At 41.8% G+C, this 24624-nt stretch overlaps 1 long non-coding RNA gene and 2 pseudogenes across 1 annotated transcript; all 3 read right to left on the bottom strand.

The window, feature by feature from the left end:
• Positions 1–637: 637 nt before the first annotated feature.
• Positions 638–4059, bottom strand: LOC120744047 (annotated as a pseudogene).
• Positions 4060–4738: 679 nt separating this feature from the next.
• LOC120743948 lies at positions 4739–10440 on the bottom strand (annotated as a pseudogene).
• A 1-nt stretch (position 10441) lies between these two features.
• On the bottom strand, positions 10442–12374 carry LOC120743950. Its single transcript, XR_005698276.1, has 3 exons — positions 12015–12374; positions 11365–11471; positions 10442–11223 (listed from the first exon to the last, which is right to left on the bottom strand). It is a non-coding gene; the product is annotated as an uncharacterized LOC120743950 (long non-coding RNA).
• Between the last annotated feature and the right edge of the window lie 12250 nt (positions 12375–24624).

Below are 24624 nucleotides of genomic sequence, written 5' to 3'. Positions count from 1 at the left end.
ATTTTTTTTTTCTTTTTTAGTAAAGCCTGCTGATTGTTACAGTGAAAGAATGATGTCGACAGTCCGTGTACTTTTGGAGTTACAGAACATTTTGTAACACGAAGAAACGGCAGTTTTCACCTCTCAGTTGTGGTAAACGCTTGAAATATATTATAGGGCAGGCCGCAGCGTAGAGAACGCGCTTTGGAAGCGAGAGACCCAGGTTGAAATCTAGCCAGTGGCAGTATCTAATATCTTTCCCTAATTCACTTTATAATTACAAATTCTCAACACTTGAACATTCCCACGTGTGTTCTGATCAAAACAGTGCAAGAATGAGCTCTTTAGCTTTTGATTTACAACTTATCCACATTTCTTTGCGGACACTCCTGCATGTCACAAATACATTGCACAAAGCGCATCTGTGGCTGTGTACCATTCGTGGTGCGTTGGCTCCCTCTACTGGTACGCGCCTCATTCAAATGTCGCCACACATTTAAAATTGCAGGGTGTCTTTACACTGTCATAGCTCCTAGATAGATTTCTTCAGAGCTGAAAATCGCTGTGATTATTCACCATAGCCTGCTGAGTCTTACAGTGAAAGAACGATGTCAACGTATAGCATCGTTGGTTACTTTAATTATGTTTGTTTTTTTAAATCAAATCCTACAAAACAGGACCATTGTGACACAAAACCTCTCACACACTAACACAAACTCTTTATACAGATACAGAGCTTTACATGTATAAATAAGGCAGACAAAAATGCATAAAACACAAGCTATCCACAGACTGTCGGTGGACGCCATGTCACTTTATTTTGTTTTTATCTTGTTTCTTTTTGGTGTAGCCTCATTAAACAAAATGTTTATAAAAATGACCACTTTTATTATGAATTATTATGAAATTAATAATTCATTATTAATTATTTATTATGAACACACCTGCCACCCTCAAGTAGAGGTGGCAGAGAGGAGGCACTTGGAGTTTCGGTCGAGAAAGTGTCCGTGTGACTGAGTCCTGTCCCAGCTCTGCTTCAAGGTCTGTCGGTCCAGCTTGTTGAGGGCCTGAGAGCAAAGACGGATATCCTGGACCAGCTCTGACAAACTGTCCAGGTCTTGACTCTCCCAGGGGCCAGAGACCTGACAACCTGCAGGTTAAGCAACAAAGAAACATTTTATTTCATATCCATAATTTCCATTTTCCCCCCTATAAATATTTGACATCCAAATGTAGCCTGTTAGCTAGCATTCAGCAATGTTTTCTGCTCCATAAAATGGAAAATTAATTCACAACTAATTTTTTTTTTTTTAATCTTTAAACCACACTTCTATATTGTAATGTCTGTGTGTGTAATCATCATGTAACACCTCTGTGCATACATACTAAATGTTCAAACTTAGAAATGCGTCAAAAGGAAACGGACTGATAGCAAGAAACAAACTGTTGCCAAGTACAACTTTGCACAGGTGATAAAAACATCAAAGAAATCCAAATTGTGAATTAGTGTGAAACGGTGAATCTAAGAATAGCTTTAGAAAAAAAAAGGAACTCCATGGAGTATCTCCAAGTTCAGACATACCTTCGAGGTTTAGAAGTGTCAGTGGTCGACAGGCCTCTCTGACAGACGCCAGGATGTTGTGAAGTACCGCTGATGTAACAGACGGATTTCCTGACAGATTCAGACTCACCAGTGTGGGACACGACGAGAGGCACCTGTGAAATAATAATAAAAAGTCCAACAGGCCAGTAAAGAGTGACAATTTAAACAAAGGCAAAGCCCCACTAACATGAGTAATAACTGAGCCGTAGAAATGACGCCCTCACACACACACACACACACACACACACACCTCGCCAAGGTAGCTACACTGCTGTCTGTCAGCCCATTTGCAGCCAGGCTGAGGTGGGTCAGAGAGCACTCGTCCTGCAAAAACACAAAAGTCTTAACCTGATTGCACAATTATATCTTTCGACAATAAATGACATTGCATGATTTTTGCGTGCACACCTGTGACAGGACTTTGGCGAGGTGTTCCAGTGCCGGGTAATCAGCAGGCCCTCTGCAGACAGCTGACAGGTCCACGTGTGGGAGGCAGTGGAGGGGCAGAGTCTTTAACACCAGCTCAAAGCCGGTGGAGCCCAGGGGATTGAGGGACAGGCACACTGCTTTCAAATGGCCTGTGCCTGAACGTTCAGAAGATGTAAAGTTAGTTGCATTTTTGCTTATGGGTGGGAGTTCAGTGAAGCTTAAGGCTTCAGTCAGCTGCTTGTTAGAGAGTCACCTGTGAGCGCGCTGGCTAGCAGCAGTCGATGCTGCTGAAGGAAACGAGCAGTGAGGCCGCAGGCCTGCAGAGACCGCTTGGCTAGCACAGGGCAGCAGGACAGCAGACAGGACAGAGACTCAGACACGCCGTCCCCCAGTGGGTTCATACTGAGGTCCAGCTCCTCCAGGCACTTTGAGTGGAAACGAGCAGAAAAAGCAAATGATCACGAGAGCCAATTCTCTCTGACAGATATCATTGATACGAATCAGGTTAGCTTGTTATTAAGATCTAAGGTAGTTATTAGACCAGAGGTACTTAAATACAGGTTAGATGGTAAACCTGGAGCTGCCACTATTGGCTAGCTGAGGCCCTTACCGGGAATGCAGGTGCACTCTGTCCCTTTAAAGCATTTACAGCCTTCTCCAGGCCGTCCCCTGTAATGCAGTTGGCAGAAATGTCCAGCAGCTGCAGACGAGGCATGGTGAGCGTTGTGGCAATCAGCTCAGGGAGAAGGTCGTCAGACATACGGTTTCCAGAAATTCGCAGCTCCGTGAGGCTGGCCTGAAGTTTTAGGGCACGGAGGAGCGGGCCGAGGGAAGAGGCGGCCAAACCGAGACACTTGGAGTCCTGACACGGAGGAACCCCGGTCCCGAACCTCACATAGCCGGGAGACACGCTTGTTCTCATCTACAGGTAGAAAGAGATGGTACTTCATAACAGAATACAAAAATGCACATGTGTGCGTTTCACAATGCATTTCCTCTGTGTTGCTCACCCACTGCCAGACTTTGACAGGCCTTCTTGTATCGCTCAGGGAGAGGAGGGAGATCCCCACGAGCAAACGTCAGCCAGAACCCGCAACACAAACCCATCAGTTATCCTGCACTGGTGCGGGAAAGTGAAGCCAAGGATTCAATCCCAAAAACTGTGATTCCTTCAGTGTCTCCTGGAAGCTGGCTCCAAAAGCAAGTCATCATCCAGTCTGGTAATAGAAATGGTTCTAATCTTTACAGTTTCTCAGATTGTAGTTTCTCAGGCAGCTTGTTAACATAATCAGCCCTTCACCTTCTTACCAGAATCATACAGTCTAAAACCTGCACGCCTCATCTGGGTAAGAAAGATGAAGTCATTGTGGAAGGACCTAGAACCTCCATTCCTTCTATCAGTGATTTAAAAAAGACCTCTGTGTCTATGAGAAAGTCTATTTTATGAATTTGGGCCATACTTTGCCTAAGAAAAGGAGTATGCTCACTGGCTGACATGCAAGCTGTTTCACAGTCATAGCCGTCCTCTTGTCACTGTGGGTTTTTCTTTTTAAATCCAAGATAGCAACGGTGACAACATTTGTCTTAAACACTGGTGATCAGACTTCATCAACCAATCATGGTAGTCTTCAGCATCTTTTAAATTGTCTGTGGTCCAAGTATGGTCACTTCTGGCTCTCCTCAGTGTCACCTCACATCTTCATGTGTGTGCAGGACGGCCAGTAGCTGGTCCTGCGGGGAGAGCAGAGCGCCTTCTTTCTGCAGAGAGAGACGAGGCAGGAGGCCACATTTCTGGTAGTAACGCTGAGCTGCCTGCTCACACAGCCACGACACAGAGCGGGAGTTGGCCTCACTGGGATGCAGAGCAATGAGAGGTGATTAAACAGAAATTAAAAACAACAACAACAACAACAACAACAACAACAACAAAAAAACACTATACCAATCAGATTGGGATTTATTTTTATGTACTGCTCAAACTTAAAACTTTTCACCGACCTTTGTGGAACTGGGATCAGGAAGACGTCTTCCTGAACCCGGACCCTCATTCTGATTGGTGGAGGAAGTGACGTGGGCATAGGAGCGACCAAAGTTTGAGTTGGAGGCTAGAGTAAACAAAATAAAACATTCAAGCACTGTTAAAACATCTGTATTTAATGTCGTCAACTCTTTGTAGAAAGACAAAGCAGAGTCTGTGGAGGGATCAGAAAGTCTAAACATCAGGAAAGTAAAAGTTTGTCAGGTGATGCTACAAAACACCAAGGTATAACTATATATAAGATCCGAAATGGGCGATGTCATCTTTTACTCCTGACAAAGCCCACAGCATCCAGGCTGCAGAAATATGTAAAAACAGCTCGCCCGTTTTGATCAGCTCGCGCTCATTTACTTCCACATTCATCACTGTTCAAAATGAATCAGAAATGAAGACACATCATCATCAAGTTATATCCCCTAGTGACACTGAATTATAGTTATTCTCTCACTGAGTGTGCATTTCCTGAATAATTCATGTGTAGTCTCACTCTGACTATCACCTTTTCACACTTGGAGTGACTTATTCACAATCACTGTGTTGTGTGTGTTTCCTTAGTTAGTGTTACTCCATCCGTAACTAACAAACAGCAAAAGAGCATTCCACTTCTGACCTGAGCATGGATAAGGAGAGGTGGGGGCGGTGTGTCTGATCTCCAATCGTCATCATCTGTATCCCCAAGCTGTTCTTTCTCTGAGAGAGGCCTCTACTGGACAGGGAGGAAACTGCAGATCCTGAAAGAAAAAGGGCACAACAAGCTAGAAAAGTGGGAAAAGCACGAAAAAGAAAAACCAAACAAACCCAGTCTAATCTGCAGGCCGTGTCCGAGTTCAAATACTTGTTTTGAATTCCAGCTGCAGAAGATAAGGCAGTTTCCTCTACTCTTGGCCCAGATGAGTGTGGTAAAAAGCAAACTTACAAATCAGATGTCCTTGCAGAGCCTTAACTCCATCCTGTACATCCGATATGGACTGAAGCTGTCTGGTGAGGCTTGCTATGAACACCAGCTGCCTGATAATGTTGATGACCCACTCTTTCTGTGAGCCAGCACAGCCTGTGTGTGTGGAGGGATGTCGGAAAAAAAACAAAAACAAAAAAACAATTAGCCTGAATTAGGACTAGTTGTCATCATTTTTTTCACATAGCCACGGTTTTTTCTATGGTCTGTTTTTGGGCCATTAATGTAGTTTGGTAACAGCATTATGCTTAAAAATGTTCATCTTTTACTGTTACCTTTTGTGGATCACAAGGTTTAAAACTACTTAAAAACACACACAAACACAACAAAGTAACTCCACCGTGTGTCTATCCGGTCTTTAAGTGATGACGTGATCAATCTGGTCTACTACTACTTTTGGGCCCAAACTACTCTGCGTTTAATAAGGCTGTTGTGTTTTTAACATGTTTTAATGCTTTGTAACTTGTTCTATTTAATCTCAACAAGCCCCTTACAAAAAGTAAGCGATCACTGTCGGCCTCTCTCAGTTTTTATTACAACTATTCATTTTAAAGCTCAGTTTTTAAAACCTTACCATGTAACTACAGCCCAGGCAATGCAGCAGCACATTAATGACTAGCCTGTATGTGGATGGATTATCTCAGTTGTTCTCTTGACTGAAGTTTGGTCCGTTTACAGCATCCTGTCATGCCACTGCATTTGTCCCCAACCATCGGGAACCCTCACCTTAACTCTTATCCAGTGGGAAAAAAGTTCCCCTTCATCACTGTGTTAATGTTATGCTAGCATAGCTGTTTCGCTAGTCACATAGCACATCACTATATACCAGCTAGTCAAACTTCAGTAACCCTACAAACATCACTGCTGCTTACTTTCCTGTCTTCATGTATGTCAGAAGTGATAGCAGAGCTGTGCCTTTTAATTTGTTTTAGAAATCCCTCAGTCAGAACCTGGCATATTATATTTAGACGGAAACTAGCGAGCTAACTCTCTGCTAACTTCTAACTTCAGACAGATTTTTAACTCTCAGTGATCATTTGACTTTGGGACCTGCAGTGTAGTTTGGGTCCAGACACGGCTAATGACCAGACTTAAAGACCAAATTTCGGGTCACTTTTGCTGGTCCCAAGCCCAAATAAAGAAGCTAGCTTGAAGCTTGACATAAAAAACAATAATTGCTAAGAAAAGTGTCATTTGTAGTTCTAAATATATTCTAAATGCATTTAGATCGTTTTTACTCACTTTATGTCTCTTCCACGATGTTACGTCTCTCTCCTATGTTGGTTACAATTACATAGGCACTTAGCAGGACAGTGGAAAAACCCAGGACCACAGTGATACTGAGAATTCCACGGTGTTCACTGTCTTCAGCAACCTTACAAGGGCCGGTTGAACGGCTACAGTCTTATCATACATGTGCAGTGTTCCTACAAGCCATAAGGTTACCTTGAGTGAGGAAGATGATGATTGAATGTCCGTCTGAGTCCATAGGTTGAGGTGCAAGCACATTTCTCCCATTCTCCACAGAGGGCAGTGGCGCATAGGTGTGACGTCACTAACACTTAAGTTGCCTTTTAGAGTGATAGCAGAAAATTGTGAGCGTTACACTTGTATGCGGCTTGAAGTAGGCACACATTGGCAGGGATGTGGTTGGAACGGCTGACTAGATAAGGCCTGGTGTCCAGCTAATGAAAAAGAGCCGAAAATTGGGGTGCGGCTGCGCGGGTGTGCACTTTAAATATAGCACTTTTGCCCTGTCATTCTGGGCCGCCCAAGTGGCTCATGGGAACGTGACAGGCCCTATGGCAGAGACTGAGGACAGAGGGCAGTGGTTCGAATCCCGTGCGGACCATATGTTGGGGACAAAAAAAAAAAAAAAATGTAAATCCCTGGCTCTGAAATTCACCTGCTACGCTTGCTAGAAGCCTACAGGCGAGCCTACAGAATGGGCTCTCTCTGCCTTTTTTTTTTTTTTTTTACCCCTGTCTCAAAATCTCTTCCATCAATCAATATTGGTTGTTATGGTTGCTATGGACGCCAAACACACCATGCATTGTCGCTTTCTCAATCTCTTCTTCATGTCCGAACAAACGCTCAAGTTTGCCTTAATTAACACAAATTATACATCAAAATGTAGGTATTTTTCTTGCCTTTCACAAAATGGCACTGTCATTATTGTAGGAGTTGCCGTTTTCTCGCAAATGGCCTCGAAGCAACACAGTTAAAAAATGTCCACATTCAAAGTCTATGGAGACTTGAGTGAAAATGACAGCTGAAATTCTGTAACAGAGCCGTTTTCAACTCCTCATATCTCCTAGATGTATTTTTCTTTAGAGACCTGAAAACCGCCTTGATTTTTTTTTTCTTTTTTAGTAAAGCCTGCTGATTGTTACAGTGAAAGAATGATGTCGACAGTCCGTGTACTTTTGGAGTTACAGAACATTTTGTAACACGAAGAAACGGCAGTTTTCACCTCTCAGTTGTGGTAAACGCTTGAAATATATTATAGGGCAGGCCGCAGCGTAGAGAACGCGCTTTGGAAGCGAGAGACCCAGGTTGAAATCTAGCCAGTGGCAGTATCTAATATCTTTCCCTAATTCACTTTATAATTACAAATTCTCAACACTTGAACATTCCCACGTGTGTTCTGATCAAAACAGTGCAAGAATGAGCTCTTTAGCTTTTGATTTACAACTTATCCACATTTCTTTGCGGACACTCCTGCATGTCACAAATACATTGCACAAAGCGCATCTGTGGCTGTGTACCATTCGTGGTGCGTTGGCTCCCTCTACTGGTACGCGCCTCATTCAAATGTCGCCACACATTTAAAATTGCAGGGTGTCTTTACACTGTCATAGCTCCTAGATAGATTTCTTCAGAGCTGAAAATCGCTGTGATTATTCACCATAGCCTGCTGAGTCTTACAGTGAAAGAACGATGTCAACGTATAGCATCGTTGGTTACTTTAATTATGTTTGTTTTTTTAAATCAAATCCTACAAAACAGGACCATTGTGACACAAAACCTCTCACACACTAACACAAACTCTTTATACAGATACAGAGCTTTACATGTATAAATAAGGCAGACAAAAATGCATAAAACACAAGCTATCCACAGACTGTCGGTGGACGCCATGTCACTTTATTTTGTTTTTATCTTGTTTCTTTTTGGTGTAGCCTCATTAAACAAAATGTTTATAAAAATGACCACTTTTATTATGAATTATTATGAAATTAATAATTCATTATTAATTATTTATTATGAACACACCTGCCACCCTCAAGTAGAGGTGGCAGAGAGGAGGCACTTGGAGTTTCGGTCGAGAAAGTGTCCGTGTGACTGAGTCCTGTCCCAGCTCTGCTTCAAGGTCTGTCGGTCCAGCTTGTTGAGGGCCTGAGAGCAAAGACGGATATCCTGGACCAGCTCTGACAAACTGTCCAGGTCTTGACTCTCCCAGGGGCCAGAGACCTGACAACCTGCAGGTTAAGCAACAAAGAAACATTTTATTTCATATCCATAATTTCCATTTTCCCCCCTATAAATATTTGACATCCAAATGTAGCCTGTTAGCTAGCATTCAGCAATGTTTTCTGCTCCATAAAATGGAAAATTAATTCACAACTAATTTTTTTTTTTTTAATCTTTAAACCACACTTCTATATTGTAATGTCTGTGTGTGTAATCATCATGTAACACCTCTGTGCATACATACTAAATGTTCAAACTTAGAAATGCGTCAAAAGGAAACGGACTGATAGCAAGAAACAAACTGTTGCCAAGTACAACTTTGCACAGGTGATAAAAACATCAAAGAAATCCAAATTGTGAATTAGTGTGAAACGGTGAATCTAAGAATAGCTTTAGAAAAAAAAAGGAACTCCATGGAGTATCTCCAAGTTCAGACATACCTTCGAGGTTTAGAAGTGTCAGTGGTCGACAGGCCTCTCTGACAGACGCCAGGATGTTGTGAAGTACCGCTGATGTAACAGACGGATTTCCTGACAGATTCAGACTCACCAGTGTGGGACACGACGAGAGGCACCTGTGAAATAATAATAAAAAGTCCAACAGGCCAGTAAAGAGTGACAATTTAAACAAAGGCAAAGCCCCACTAACATGAGTAATAACTGAGCCGTAGAAATGACGCCCTCACACACACACACACACACACACACACACACCTCGCCAAGGTAGCTACACTGCTGTCTGTCAGCCCATTTGCAGCCAGGCTGAGGTGGGTCAGAGAGCACTCGTCCTGCAAAAACACAAAAGTCTTAACCTGATTGCACAATTATATCTTTCGACAATAAATGACATTGCATGATTTTTGCGTGCACACCTGTGACAGGACTTTGGCGAGGTGTTCCAGTGCCGGGTAATCAGCAGGCCCTCTGCAGACAGCTGACAGGTCCACGTGTGGGAGGCAGTGGAGGGGCAGAGTCTTTAACACCAGCTCAAAGCCGGTGGAGCCCAGGGGATTGAGGGACAGGCACACTGCTTTCAAATGGCCTGTGCCTGAACGTTCAGAAGATGTAAAGTTAGTTGCATTTTTGCTTATGGGTGGGAGTTCAGTGAAGCTTAAGGCTTCAGTCAGCTGCTTGTTAGAGAGTCACCTGTGAGCGCGCTGGCTAGCAGCAGTCGATGCTGCTGAAGGAAACGAGCAGTGAGGCCGCAGGCCTGCAGAGACCGCTTGGCTAGCACAGGGCAGCAGGACAGCAGACAGGACAGAGACTCAGACACGCCGTCCCCCAGTGGGTTCATACTGAGGTCCAGCTCCTCCAGGCACTTTGAGTGGAAACGAGCAGAAAAAGCAAATGATCACGAGAGCCAATTCTCTCTGACAGATATCATTGATACGAATCAGGTTAGCTTGTTATTAAGATCTAAGGTAGTTATTAAGACCAGAGGTACTTAAATACAGGTTAGATGGTAAACCTGGAGCTGCCACTATTGGCTAGCTGAGGCCCTTACCGGGAATGCAGGTGCACTCTGTCCCTTTAAAGCATTTACAGCCTTCTCCAGGCCGTCCCCTGTAATGCAGTTGGCAGAAATGTCCAGCAGCTGCAGACGAGGCATGGTGAGCGTTGTGGCAATCAGCTCAGGGAGAAGGTCGTCAGACATACGGTTTCCAGAAATTCGCAGCTCCGTGAGGCTGGCCTGAAGTTTTAGGGCACGGAGGAGCGGGCCGAGGGAAGAGGCGGCCAAACCGAGACACTTGGAGTCCTGACACGGAGGAACCCCGGTCCCGAACCTCACATAGCCGGGAGACACGCTTGTTCTCATCTACAGGTAGAAAGAGATGGTACTTCATAACAGAATACAAAAATGCACATGTGTGCGTTTCACAATGCATTTCCTCTGTGTTGCTCACCCACTGCCAGACTTTGACAGGCCTTGTTGTATCGCTCAGGGAGAGGAGGGAGATCCCCACGAGCAAACGTCAGCCAGAACCCGCAACACAAACCCATCAGTTATCCTGCACTGGTGCGGGAAAGTGAAGCCAAGGATTCAATCCCAAAAACTGTGATTCCTTCAGTGTCTCCTGGAAGCTGGCTCCAAAAGCAAGTCATCATCCAGTCTGGTAATAGAAATGGTTCTAATCTTTACAGTTTCTCAGATTGTAGTTTCTCAGGCAGCTTGTTAACATAATCAGCCCTTCACCTTCTTACCAGAATCATACAGTCTAAAACCTGCACGCCTCATCTGGGTAAGAAAGATGAAGTCATTGTGGAAGGACCTAGAACCTCCATTCCTTCTATCAGTGATTTAAAAAAGACCTCTGTGTCTATGAGAAAGTCTATTTTATGAATTTGGGCCATACTTTGCCTAAGAAAAGGAGTATGCTCACTGGCTGACATGCAAGCTGTTTCACAGTCATAGCCGTCCTCTTGTCACTGTGGGTTTTTCTTTTTAAATCCAAGATAGCAACGGTGACAACATTTGTCTTAAACACTCGTGATCAGACTTCATCAACCAATCATGGTAGTCTTCAGCATCTTTTAAATTGTCTGTGGTCCAAGTATGGTCACTTCTGGCTCTCCTCAGTGTCACCTCACATCTTCATGTGTGTGCAGGACGGCCAGTAGCTGGTCCTGCGGGGAGAGCAGAGCGCCTTCTTTCTGCAGAGAGAGACGAGGCAGGAGGCCACATTTCTGGTAGTAACGCTGAGCTGCCTGCTCACACAGCCACGACACAGAGCGGGAGTTGGCCTCACTGGGATGCAGAGCAATGAGAGGTGATTAAACAGAAATTAAAAACAACAACAACAACAACAACAACAAAAAAAAAAACACTATACCAATCAGATTGGGATTTATTTTTATGTACTGCTCAAACTTAAAACTTTTCACCGACCTTTGTGGAACTGGGATCAGGAAGACGTCTTCCTGAACCCGGACCCTCATTCTGATTGGTGGAGGAAGTGACGTGGGCATAGGAGCGACCAAAGTTTGAGTTGGAGGCTAGAGTAAACAAAATAAAACATTCAAGCACTGTTAAAACATCTGTATTTAATGTCGTCAACTCTTTGTAGAAAGACAAAGCAGAGTCTGTGGAGGGATCAGAAAGTCTAAACATCAGGAAAGTAAAAGTTTGTCAGGTGATGCTACAAAACACCAAGGTATAACTATATATAAGATCCGAAATGGGCGATGTCATCTTTTACTCCTGACAAAGCCCACGGCATCCAGGCTGCAGAAATATGTAAAAACAGCTCGCCCGTTTTGATCAGCTCGCGCTCATTTACTTCCACATTCATCACTGTTCAAAATGAATCAGAAATGAAGACACATCATCATCAAGTTATATCCCCTAGTGACACTGAATTATAGTTATTCTCTCACTGAGTGTGCATTTCCTGAATAATTCATGTGTAGTCTCACTCTGACTATCACCTTTTCACACTTGGAGTGACTTATTCACAATCACTGTGTTGTGTGTGTTTCCTTAGTTAGTGTTACTCCATCCGTAACTAACAAACAGCAAAAGAGCATTCCACTTCTGACCTGAGCATGGATAAGGAGAGGTGGGGGCGGTGTGTCTGATCTCCAATCGTCATCATCTGTATCCCCAAGCTGTTCTTTCTCTGAGAGAGGCCACTACTGGACAGGGAGGAAACTGCAGATCCTGAAAGAAAAAGGGCACAACAAGCTAGAAAAGTGGGAAAAGCACGAAAAAGAAAAACCAAACAAACCCAGTCTAATCTGCAGGCCGTGTCCGAGTTCAAATACTTGTTTTGAATTCCAGCTGCAGAAGATAAGGCAGTTTCCTCTACTCTTGGCCCAGATGAGTGTGGTAAAAAGCAAACTTACAAATCAGATGTCCTTGCAGAGCCTTAACTCCATCCTGTACATCCGATATGGACTGAAGCTGTCTGGTGAGGTTTGCTATGAACACCAGCTGCCTGATAATGTTGATGACCCACTCTTTCTGTGAGCCAGCACAGCCTGTGTGTGTGGAGGGATGTCGGAAAAAAACAAAAACAAAAAAACAATTAGCCTGAATTAGGACTAGTTGTCATCATTTTTTTCACATAGCCACGGTTTTTTCTATGGTCTGTTTTTGGGCCATTAATGTAGTTTGGTAACAGCATTATGCTTAAAAATGTTCATCTTTTACTGTTACCTTTTGTGGATCATAAGGTTTAAAACTACTTAAAAGTAAAAAGTAAGTAAAATTTATTTATATAGCACATTTCACAGATAAAAATCACAAAGTGCTTTACAGTAAGATCAGACATACAAGTTAAAATTAATTAAATTAGTTAAAAGCCCGTTTGTATAAAAATGTCTTCAGCTGCTTTTTAAAGGAGTCAGTAGAGTCTAGACAGCGTAAAGACAATGGCAGAGAGTTCCACAGCCTAGGTGCCAGTGCCTGAAAAGCCCGATCCCCACGTGTTTTAAATCTAGTACGTGGGACCACCAGTAGCTTCTGACCTGAAGACCTAAGTGCTCGGGATGAAGCATGAGGTTTCAACAGGTCAGAGATATACTGGGGAGCTTCACCATGCAGAGCTCTAAAAGTTACAACTAAAATTTTAAAATGAACCCTAAAATTTACAGGCAACCAATGAAGAGAAGCCAAAACTGGAGTAATGTGTGACCTCTTGTTTGTACCAGTTAAAAGTCTTGCCGCTGCATTCTGTACAGACTGAAGGCGATCCAGAGCTGATTTGTTAAGACACGTAAAAAGACCGTTACAATAATCCAAACGAGAAGAGATAAAAGCATGAATAATCATCTCAAGTTCTGCCTTTGACACCAGTAGCCTGAGTTTAGAAATGTTTCTTAGATGATAAAAACAGTTCCGGACAAGTTGTTTAGAGTGTTTCTCAAGAGACATTGAACTGTCAAATATAACACCTAAGTTTCTGAGACTCGACTGAAATGAAGGGTCTAAAAAACTGATATGCTGCCTAATTTCTGAGAGCATATGATCAGGTGCAATAATCAAAGTTTCTGTTTTATCTGCATTTAACTGAAGGAAATTGTCATTTAACCATTGTTTGATTTCTGACAGACAATTATTTAAACAAGACAATTTATACAACTCAGAAGCTTTGAAAGAACAGTACAACTGAATGTCATCAGCATAGAGATGATAAGAAATATTATTGTAACGTCTGATAATGTGGCCTAGAGGGAGTATATACAGCAAAAAGAGAATAGGACCTAAAACAGATCCTTGAGGTACCCCAGAAGACAGAACTGATGTTTCCGACAGCACATGATTTATACAGACAGTAAAGGATCTCTCAGATAGATATGACATAAACCATTTTAAAACAACGCCAGTAATCCCAAACAAGTCCTTCAGCCTATTTATCATGATGCTGTGATCAACAGTATCAAAAGCAGAGCTGAGATCCAACATAACCAGAACAGTGTACTCTCCAGAGTCTGCTGCCATCAGAATGTCACTAGACACTTTAAGCAAAGCGGTTTCAGTGGAGTGCAATTTGCGGAAACCAGACTGGAAAATGTCCAGAACATTGTTCTTTTCCAAAAAGTTGTTAAGTTGTTCTGCAACTGTTTTTTCCAAAATCTTTGACACCAATGGAAGTTTTGATATTGGCCTGTAACTGCTTGGAAGAGATGGATCCAAATTTGGTTTCTTTAATATTGGTTCAACAATAGCTTGTTTAAAATAGCTGGGAACTGAGCCAGTATAAAGAGAAGTATTAATTATTTCCAGAATACAGGGGCCAATAGAATCAAACACACTAATGAAAAATGATGGAGGAAGTACATCAAGGTGGCTTGAAGTCAGTTTCATTCGACCAAGCAGAGCACTGATGTCCTGTAAGGTAACAGGAGTAAAAGAGGACCAGGTATCAGAGGTAAGCAACGTGTCAATGTGATACTGAGAGGATGATGGAGAAATATTAGACCTGACAGCAGCGACCTTATTAATAAAATAGTTTAAAAAGTCATTACAGTCAGATTTAGTATAGACTGGTACATGAGGAATATCAGGAGAGACAAACACACACAAACACAACAAAGTAACTCCACCGTGTGTCTATCCGGTCTTTAAGTGATGACGTGATCAATCTGGTCTACTACTACTTTTGGGCCCAAACTACTCTGCGTTTAATAAGGCTGTTGTGTTTTTAACATGTTTTAATGCTTTGTAACTTGTTCTATTTAATCTCAACAAGCCCCTTACAAAAAGTAAGCGATCACTGTCGGCCTCTCTCAGTTTTTATTACAACTATTCATTTTAAAGCTCAGTTTTTAAAACCTTACCATGTAACTACAGCCCAGGCAATGCAGCAGCACATTAATGACTAACCTGTATGTGGATGGATTATCTCAGTTGTTCTCTTGACTGAAGTTTGGTCCGTTTACAGCATCCTGCCATGCCACTGCATTTGTCCCTAACCATCGGGAACCTACGGTGGCCCTGAGAGGCCAAACGGACTGCAACTTCAGAAAACACTTGCAAAACATTAACAGTGCAGTGAATCCTGCTTGTGCCGTGATATTCAGGACTGCAAACCGAGCAGCATCACTGACTTTCAGCCTGTTGTGTTTGTGGACATATGACTGACTTTAATTATCCACAAAATCATCAGATTCTCTGTAAGATTAAGGTCGACTATCTAACAGCGTATAAAGTAAAGGCTTTAAAACAAAGTAAATGCTGAAAGTACAAACATCGCTAATGTCACATAACTTTGCCGGCATGTGGCCAACAGTAATGTTTTAATGTTCCTCATTATTAAACATTTGCACATAAATAAGTGGCATATTATTCAGAACTTACTTTTGAAAGTTTACTCTTTGGCCGCTCCACTTCTTTGAAGTGTCTCCCAGTCCCAGTGCACTTGTTAGCATGTTTTGGTTCGTGCAACTGGTCCGTCCGGTTATTGTCTCCCCAGAAACATTTCCGTTGTCCTTTTTCCTATTTCCGTTGTGTTGTGTGTGCTCTTTTGCATTGTTTTTCTTTTTGCAGCATTTTTCTTTTTGCAGCGTTTTTCTTTTTGCAGCATTTTTCTTTTTGCAAGTGTTTTTCTTTTTGCAAGTGTTTTTCTTTTTGCAGCATTTTTCTTTTTGCAGCATTTGCATTTTTTGTCTTTTTGCAAGTGTTTTTCTTTTTGCAGCATTTTTCTTTTTGCAAGTGTTTTTCTTTTTGCAGCATTTTTCTTTTTGCAAGTGTTCTCTGAAGTTGCAGTCCGTTTGGCCTCTCAGGGCCACCGTACCTTTGTTTGGCCTGCTAAAATGGTGCCCGGAGGCCACGCCCCCTCCCGTGACATCATGTTCCAAAGCCCTATAGACAATAACACCAAATTTAAAAGAAAGAAGAAAAAAAAAGAATGTTACTGTTACATTTTGTTATGACATCATTATGATGTCATAGTAGTGAATCCATAAGTAGGGGTAAGAATCCCAAACTTTCAGTCAGTTTATTTGCAACACTCAAGATTGCAGCATTCAAAGGTAAACCTGAGAAACATTTTAAAACAGTTGAATCTTTAACACAGTCACTTCATCAACACTCTAACATGTCTCAGAGTAAACACGGCAAAAGTCAACAAGCTTACGCTGGCTTTACTACAATGGACCACCAAAATCCAGAGCCAAATTCTGAAGAAACACATTTCCAGCTTCCACTCAAGAGGAAGCGAGGCCCGGATTATGCTGCACAGAATTGCAGAAGTCCCGACAGCTGCTCTCCACCAAGGAAAAAGAGACGAATCTGTGAAGAAAAAACTGTGTTGAAAAGACGATACAGTCAGATTTCAAAAGGGGCAAAAACAACTCTGAGAGCTACTCTCCAGAGAGAAAGAGGATGAGAATAGACACTGAGAAAAAAGAAACAGCAGTGACTCCGAGCATCCAAAAAGGTTCTTCTTCAAGGACTATCCAACTCCAAGTTCAGAAAAAGAACAATATGAACTTGAGTTATCAAAACCTCTGAAAACACCAAAAGCAACAAGAGGCCAGAACAAGCAGCAGTGACACAGGATCCAGAAAAGTTCTTCGTCAAGACTATCCAACACGTAGTTGAGAAAATGGATGTTACGACCTCGAGTTATACCAAAACCTCTGAAAAGACTCCAAAAGACAACAAGAGGCCAGAACAAGCAGCAGTGACACAGAGCATCCAGAAAAGTTCTTCGTCAAGAGCTATCCAACACGTAGTTGAGAAAATGGATGTTACGACCTCGAGTTATACCAAAACCTCTGAAAAGACTCCAAAATACAACAAGAGGCCAGAACAAGCAGCAGTGACACAGAGCATCCAGAAAAGTTATGCGCCAAGGACTTTCCAACAACTAGTTGAGAAAATGGATGTCACGACCTCGAGTGATACCAAAACCTCTGAAAAGACTCCAAAATACAACAAGAGGCCAGAACAAGCAGCAGTGACACAGAGCATCCAGAAAAGTTCTTCGTCAAGGACTATCCAACACGTAGTTGAGAAAATGGACATTACGACCTCGAGTGATACCAAAACCTCTGAAAACACTCCAAAATACAACAAGAGGCCAGAACAAGCAGCAGTGACACAGAGCAGCCAAAAAAGTTGTTCGCCAAGGACTATCCAACTCCTAGTTGAGAAAATGAACAATATGACCTTGAGTGATACCAAAACATCTGAAAACACACTGAAAGACAACAAGAGGCCAGAACAAGCAGCAGTGACACAGAGCATCCGAAAAAGTTTTCCGCCAAAGAATATCCAATACCTAGTTAAAAAAATGAACGATATGACCTTGGGTGATACCAAAACCTCTGAAAACACACCAAAAGACAACAAGAGGCCAGAACAAGCAGTAGTGACACAGAGCATCCAAAAAAGTCCCTGGTCCAGGACTATCCGACTCCCAGGTCAGAAAACAAACGATACGGCCTTGAGCGATACCAACACCTGTGAAAACACACCGAAAAAGAAAGAGAGTCCAGAAGACCAGAGAGAAACAAACGTGTGGATCATTGGGTCCAGTTACATTAGACGAGCCAAGGGTGAAGCAAAAGAGATTTTCGGAGAAAATTTCGGACTTAATACCAAAGTCCAGTGGTTTGGCAAACGAGGAATGCGCTGGGGGGGAGTCCTTCCTTGTTTTTATAAGGAGCTATCCACACAGAGCCCACCTGACATACTGGTAATCCATGCTGGGGGCAATGATTTGGGACTCTTTTCTGCTTATGAACTTTCTTCTGTCATTGAGAAGGAATTGATGCAATTGCACACAGAGTTCCCCTCAATGACAATTGCATATTCATCCATCAATGAGCGTCAAGTGTGGATATATGGAAATCCAGGCGAAATCAATAAGGACAGGAAGACTGTGAATGCCAGCATCAGAAAGGCTGTCGACCGCTTCGATGGAGTGATTATTGAGCATCCGCACATCAGGTTTTTTGACAACTCCATTTTTTTACGCAACGGAGTTCGTTTCTCCAAGAAAGGAAATGAACTGTTTCTGACAAGCATCCGCACGGCCATCCAGAAAAGTCTTCAGTCACGTCACTGAAAACTGACTTGAGACATTTCTTTCACAGTCCAGAAAACCATACGTTGTTCATTTTAGGCAATGTGAGCAACATATAGCTAACGTGTGCTCTCTTTTTTCTCTTCCTCTGCCTCTCACCCCCCAACCAGTCATGACAGATGGCTGCCCCTTTCTTAGCCTGGTTCTGTCAAAGGTTTCTCCCTTATTATAAGGGAGTTTTTCCTTTCCACCGTTGCCCAGCGCTTGCTATTAAAGGAGATCATTCGATTGTTGGGGTTGATAGTTTAGAATCTAAACTAAACTAATAAACATAAAACATCAGGTGAGGGGTTCACATAGTATGGAGCACTACAAAAATTACAAATAAAAACATGTAATTGGTGGCAAATCAAAAATAAAATAAAAAAATTGAAAAATATCTCTTACTGCTCTGTTTATTTCCTTAAATGAACACTTGTACTTTTTGTCATAGAAGAATAAGAATATTAATATGAATATGAACACCAAGGCGTTCCCAGGCCAGCCGAGAGATATAATCTCTCCAGCCTGTCTTGGGTCTGCCCCGGGGCCAAATGCCTGGTGGCACCCTTGCCTCCATGGGCACCTTAACTCATCACTTTTGGCAGCAGAGAATGTATTTTATGAACTAATATTAGTAGGCTGAAGCCTTTTATTTGAGCTGTGATTGTTTTTGTTATTAAGATACATATTAATATGTTTTTTTAAGGATCAAGATGTGGGTTTGTTTTTCCAGCTTTGTTAACAGTTGTTTTTTCAGAGATCAGATGTCCTCACAGGACAACATATACAAAAATATGATTTTACAGAATATGATGCATTGGTGTGGATTAAACAGTGTAATAGTTTTGATATTTACCTTAAAGAGCAGTAACGTTAATCAATATTGCACAGATAGAGAAAATCAGCAAAGTTATTGGCTTTAGTTTTGATATTTTGCCAGTAAAACAGTTTTATGTCTCCTGAGGTCTTTTCATTGTTTTATTGTTTCTTTTGCTAAAGAAAAATATCCCTGCCATTCCTCATTGTTAGCTAATCATGAATCCATCACTGGATCACACCCAATTGCTAGCACAATAATCATGTTTAAGGTTGTGAGCTGGTGTCTGATTTGTGTTTTCGTTAAATAAAAGACATCATCTGCACAAATGAACAACTTCATCAGAAAACAGAAAACTAAGTGTCTGTCATGGTCCTGAGTCTGTGTTTCCTTATGCTTTTGTTCATTCCGAGTATGTATTCTGTTGTGATTTTGCCATTTGTTAGGTTTCTGTTCTTTGCCTGCCTGCTCCCACTTCTGTGTTCCCTCTGTCTGTCCATGGTGTTATTGTGTCTACTTATGAGTCCGCCTGTCAAGTTCAGTGTCCTGTCTGGTTCTCTGTCTGTTAGTTTCCTGTTTTATTCTGAAAGTTCATGTCTCATGTCAGTGTGTTCAGTTTTACCACTCCCCTGTCTCGTTAGCCTAATTTCTCCCAGTTGTGTCTCCCTCCTGTGGCCCATTCCCTGATTACTCCTCGTGTATTTAAGCCCTGTGTTTTCCTGTGCTCTCTGTTGCGTCGTCTGTTTAACTCCATGTCCGTCTGCATAATTCTGTGTAACCCGGTGTTCAGGCTGCGTCTCTCCGCCAGCTTTCTTTGTGCATTTTGTTCCTCCTCCCGTGCGTGTTTGGTTTAAGTTGAGTTCTTTAGTTTTCCCCAGTTTAGGTTTGTTTGCTCCCCGCTCTGCTCCTCCTGTTTTTGTCACCTTATCACCTCTGCAAATAAACATTCACTCGCACCCCAGCCAGTGCCTGCATTTTGGATCCTTTTCTCAATTCACCACACGACTGCTGCGCAGCCGTGACAGTGTCTGATGCTAAAATACCACATATGTTCCCTCCTATAACAAAAATTAAAAACTAAGGATTATTTACAGTATTATATTTTTTATCAGATATGTTCCCATTAGTTTGTGTAAAAATTATTAAACTGCAGAGTGACAACCAAAAAACTGGTTCACTCACACCTTAGACCGATGTTGGACAACATGCCTTCCTCTAATGTTAAGTCAGTCTTTGCATTTTTTCCAGGTAACTCCCACAGGCATGACACGATGATTAAAGCTTGGATGTGTAATCTGTCGTGTGTATTATGTGCTCTCCAGCAAGATAAATTCATGTTTTTTATATAGTTTAAAAAGACTGTTTGCAACATAGGGTACAGAGGCCTGTTGATTCAAACAGGTTTGTTTAGATGCACCTTTTTTGAGTGCATGTTTTGTATGATAAGTTTTAATCTAAATAAACACTTTAATTAGTAGCTTTAAATAACAGTCATCATACCCTGCAGAATTAGAGACGGAGCAGCCGGGCTATGTAAAAAGCGTAAGGGGGCGTGTTCGCAGTCATGTCCAGAGACACTCCACCACGAGTTACTACTGAGCAGACTCTGGCTCCAAAAGTAGAACATGGCAGCGCCCACAAGCGGGATATTTTGGCTTCATTTTCGCACAATGGGAGGAAGTGCTGTCGCATCGTTCATCTTTTTATACAGTAATTGGTTAGGACCAATCAGCCAAACAGCAATCTTCTCCTTAAGAAATTTCAAAAATATACAAAACAATATATATAACTTCATAAGTCGACAAAAATAAAATCCAGAAAAATCATGTCGCTTTTCAGATTCATGATTCTTTCGGTTGCATCATAAAGATGTTTCAAGTTCAAGTTTATACACTTAACCTTAAGTTGAGGTCTTTCATGTTTCTTTAACAAAAAAAATCCCTATTCAGAAATCTCTCTTCTATATGATGGTATGTGTGTGGAAATGTGTATGCGTGTCTGTGTGTGTACAACGGACCACACGGCAAGCATTTGTTTGGCCTGCTAATATGGCGCGTCGAGCAGAAATCCTGGCCACGCCCCATCCCTTAAGATCCCGCTCCAAAGTCCTGTTAACCTACGGATCTACAAAGAAGACGCTGCACTTTTAACTCTGAGGGAGATGGAGAATGAGCCTATTTCCAAAAAAAGTGGAGTGTGTTCCTTTAAGTACTATATTGTATATATTGTCAAAAACTAAAGTGTACACACACACACACACACACACATACACACACATACACACACATACCATCGAATGGAAGACAGATTTCTGAATGAGGATTTTGTTTTTGTTAAAGAGACATGAAAGACCCCAAGTGTACATAAACAGTTGTTGTATCTTGTTTACTGTATCACTGACAGATAATTTCAAAGTAAAGTTAATGCTACATTATAGTGAGATATTTTGTAATGTGAAATACTGTAAGCAAATGAATAAACAACCTCATTCTTGCTAGACCTTTGACTCAGATGTACATAAAACATTATTACTTTTATTATTATTATTATTATTATTATTATCATTATTATTATTATTTCACTAAATATATTTTAAATAAATGATACTTTGATATACATTCTACTGTAAGGTTGTAAATGTATTTTCTTCACCCTAAAATATCTTTTGAAATGTATTTTGGTCTGAAACTAATAAAGATCACACTAAAGTGATGGTTCATCATAGAAAGGAAGGCCTTCTCTGAATGAGACAAACTCAGAATCTGTGTCTTTCTTTTCTGGTTTAGAGACTTCAGGAACTTATTTTTTTCCATATATGATGATGATCATGATGAATGAATTATGATCACATGGAAAAGATACCGTTTGTATGTTTAATAACATGAAATATTATTTCACACAACTTCTTACTTGTATACGGTAAGTGTTTAAAGCTGCAAAAGCGGTTCCGATCCACACTCCAGTCCAGATGGTGGCGGTAAGGCACCTGAAGTTGTTTGCCATCTGCCATAAATAGATAGAAGAAGACAAAGCAGGATGTCGTGTCACTACCCGATCCGTACCGGAAACCCGATCGGTACCCCGCATGCGCAAAGGTGTCTACTTCCGGTCGAAGCGTTTTACGATAGTTACGGGTCAGAGTATCTGTTAAGATGTTAAGAATAATAAGAATCTCTTAAAATAGTCAAAGGAGCTTGCCAAGAAAAGTGTCTGGACTTCTTTAAGTTACTTGAAGACGTTTCACCTCTCATCCGAGAAGCTTCTTCAGTTCTACAGTTCTTGGCAAGCTCCTTTGACTACGATGACCTGGATGACTGAGAACCTTCACAGACAAATCTCTTAAAATGTTTCCAATAATGAAAAATTTCAATGTAATGTAGACAAAAACGAAAAATAAAAAGATAGTTACGGATCAGGACTCCCCGATCCTTACTGCGCATGTGCAAAGTCGGACCGTACAAATCGGGTCTATCCGAATATGTGATGTCTTGATAAACCAAGCAGATATTTGAAATTTACACAGCTACTTTCTCGCCTGAAGATATGTTAAAAGTTTATTTTGTGACCCAGAAAGATTAATAAGACTAATTTTAAAACTCAGTAGCGGCCGCCATTGTTGGCAGCTGAAATTTGGCTGGGCCGCGCTATGAATTCTGGGATATGGTGAGCCACGAAGGACACACCCGACCCATCCTTCAAATTCGGGGAAATGAAGGACGCATTTGTCGGGGGGGCCAAGATGGCGGAATAAGCGGTTGTACAATCTGCGGGTCTGATTAGGAAACGTGATTTTGATGTCCTGAAAAATACTTTACTGACAAACAGTTACTCCAAAAGGAAGTAGAACGCAATCGAAACCCCCCGGAAGTTACTTTGAAAGACCCTCAGACGGACACAAAGATAAACTTAGAGCGATAAAAATGGCTAACCCCAAGCTAGCAGGTAGCCTTTCCGATCACGATTACAACCTTGCTGCTATGCAAGAAGCATGTGAGGAGGAAGATATAGAAGAGATGGAACTTCAACAAGAAATCGCAAGACCCATGGGTGACCACACTCCGTTACCAAGTCCCAATCCCAAAAAAATGAAAAGCAAAACTACCGGGAAGCAGGTGAGCATCGAGAATATACAGGGAGTGCAGAATTATTAGGCAAATGAGTATTTTGTCCACATCATCCTCTTCATGCATGTTGTCTTACTCCAAGCTGTATAGGCTTGAAAGCCTCCTACCAATTAAGCATATTAGGTGATGTGCATCTCTGTAATGAGAAGGGGTGTGGTCTAATGACATCAACACCCTATATCAGGTGTGCATAATTATTAGGCAACGTCCTTTCCTTTGGCAAAATGGGTCAAAAGAAGGACTTGACAGGCTCAGAAAAGTCAAAAATAGCAGAGGGATGCAGCAGTCTCAAAATTGCAAAGCTTCTGAAGCGTGATCATCGAACAATCAAGCGTTTCATTCAAAATAGTCAACAGGGTCGCAAGAAGCGTGTGGAAAAACCAAGGCGCAAAATAACTGCCCATGAACTGAGAAAAGTCAAGCGTGCAGCTGTCAAGATGCCACTTGCCACCAGTTTGGCCATATTTCAGAGCTGCAACATCACTGGAGTGCCCAAAAGCACAAGGTGTGCAATACTCAGAGACATGGCCAAGGTAAGAAAGGCTGAAAGACGACCACCACTGAACAAGACACACAAGCTGAAACGTCAAGACTGGGCCAAGAAATATCTCAAGACTGGTTTTTCTAAGGTTTCATGGACTGATGACATGGGGCCTTTTCGGGTTGAGGATGGAGTCAAGCTCAACTCCCAGTCCTACTGCCAGTTTCTGGAAGACACCTTCTTCAAGCAGTGGTACAGGAAGAAGTCTGCATCCTTCAAGAAAAACATGATTTTCATGCAGGACAATGCTCCATCACACGCGTCCAAGTACTCCACAGCGTGGCTGGCAAGAAAGGGTATAAAAGAAGAAAAACTAATGACATGGCCACCTTGTTCACCTGATCTGAACCCCATTGAGAACCTGTGGTCCATCATTAAATGTGAGATTTACAAGGAGGGAAAACAGTACACCTCTCTGAACAGTGTCTGGGAGGCTGTGGTTGCTGCTGCACGCAATGTTGATGGTGAACAGATCAAAACACTGACAGAATCCATGGATGGCAGGCTTTTGAGTGTCCTTGCAAAGAAAGGTGGCTATATTGGTCGCTGATTTGTTTTTGTTTTGTTTTTGAATGTCAGAAATGTATATTTGTGAATGTGGATATGTTATATTGGTTTCACTGGTAAAAAATAAATAATTGAAATGGGTATATATTTGTTTTTGTTAAGTTGCCTAATAATTATGCACAGTAATAGTCACCTGCACACACAGATATCCCCCTAAAATAGCTAAAACTAAAAACAAACTAAAAACTACTTCCAAAAACATTCAGCTTTGATATTAATGAGTTTTTTGGGTTCATTGAGAACATGGTTGTTGTTCAATAATAAAATTATTCCTCAAAAATACAACTTGCCTAATAATTCTGCACTCCCTGTATATGAAGTTTTACTTGGCTTCACAAAAAGATGCGAGGAAAGGTTTGATTCGCTTGAAAAGAAGTTGGAAGCCTTTGAACAACGCATTGAAGTAAACACACAGGCAACCCAAAAAAGAGAGAGGAAATTGACAAGCTAAAGAAAAAGGTGGAGTCGCTGGTAAAGGAAAACAAAGAATTAAAGGAGAGCTGTCTGGAGAGTGCACGGTACTGCAGAAGATGGGACCTCAGAATACTGGGTCTGACAGAGAAAGAAAACGAGAATACACATG

Source organism: Simochromis diagramma, unplaced genomic scaffold (assembly GCF_900408965.1).
Source record: "Simochromis diagramma unplaced genomic scaffold, fSimDia1.1 OVJJ01000387.1, whole genome shotgun sequence".
Classification (NCBI taxonomy): Eukaryota; Metazoa; Chordata; class Actinopteri; order Cichliformes; family Cichlidae; genus Simochromis; species Simochromis diagramma.
This window is presented reverse-complemented; position numbering and strand designations above follow the sequence as displayed.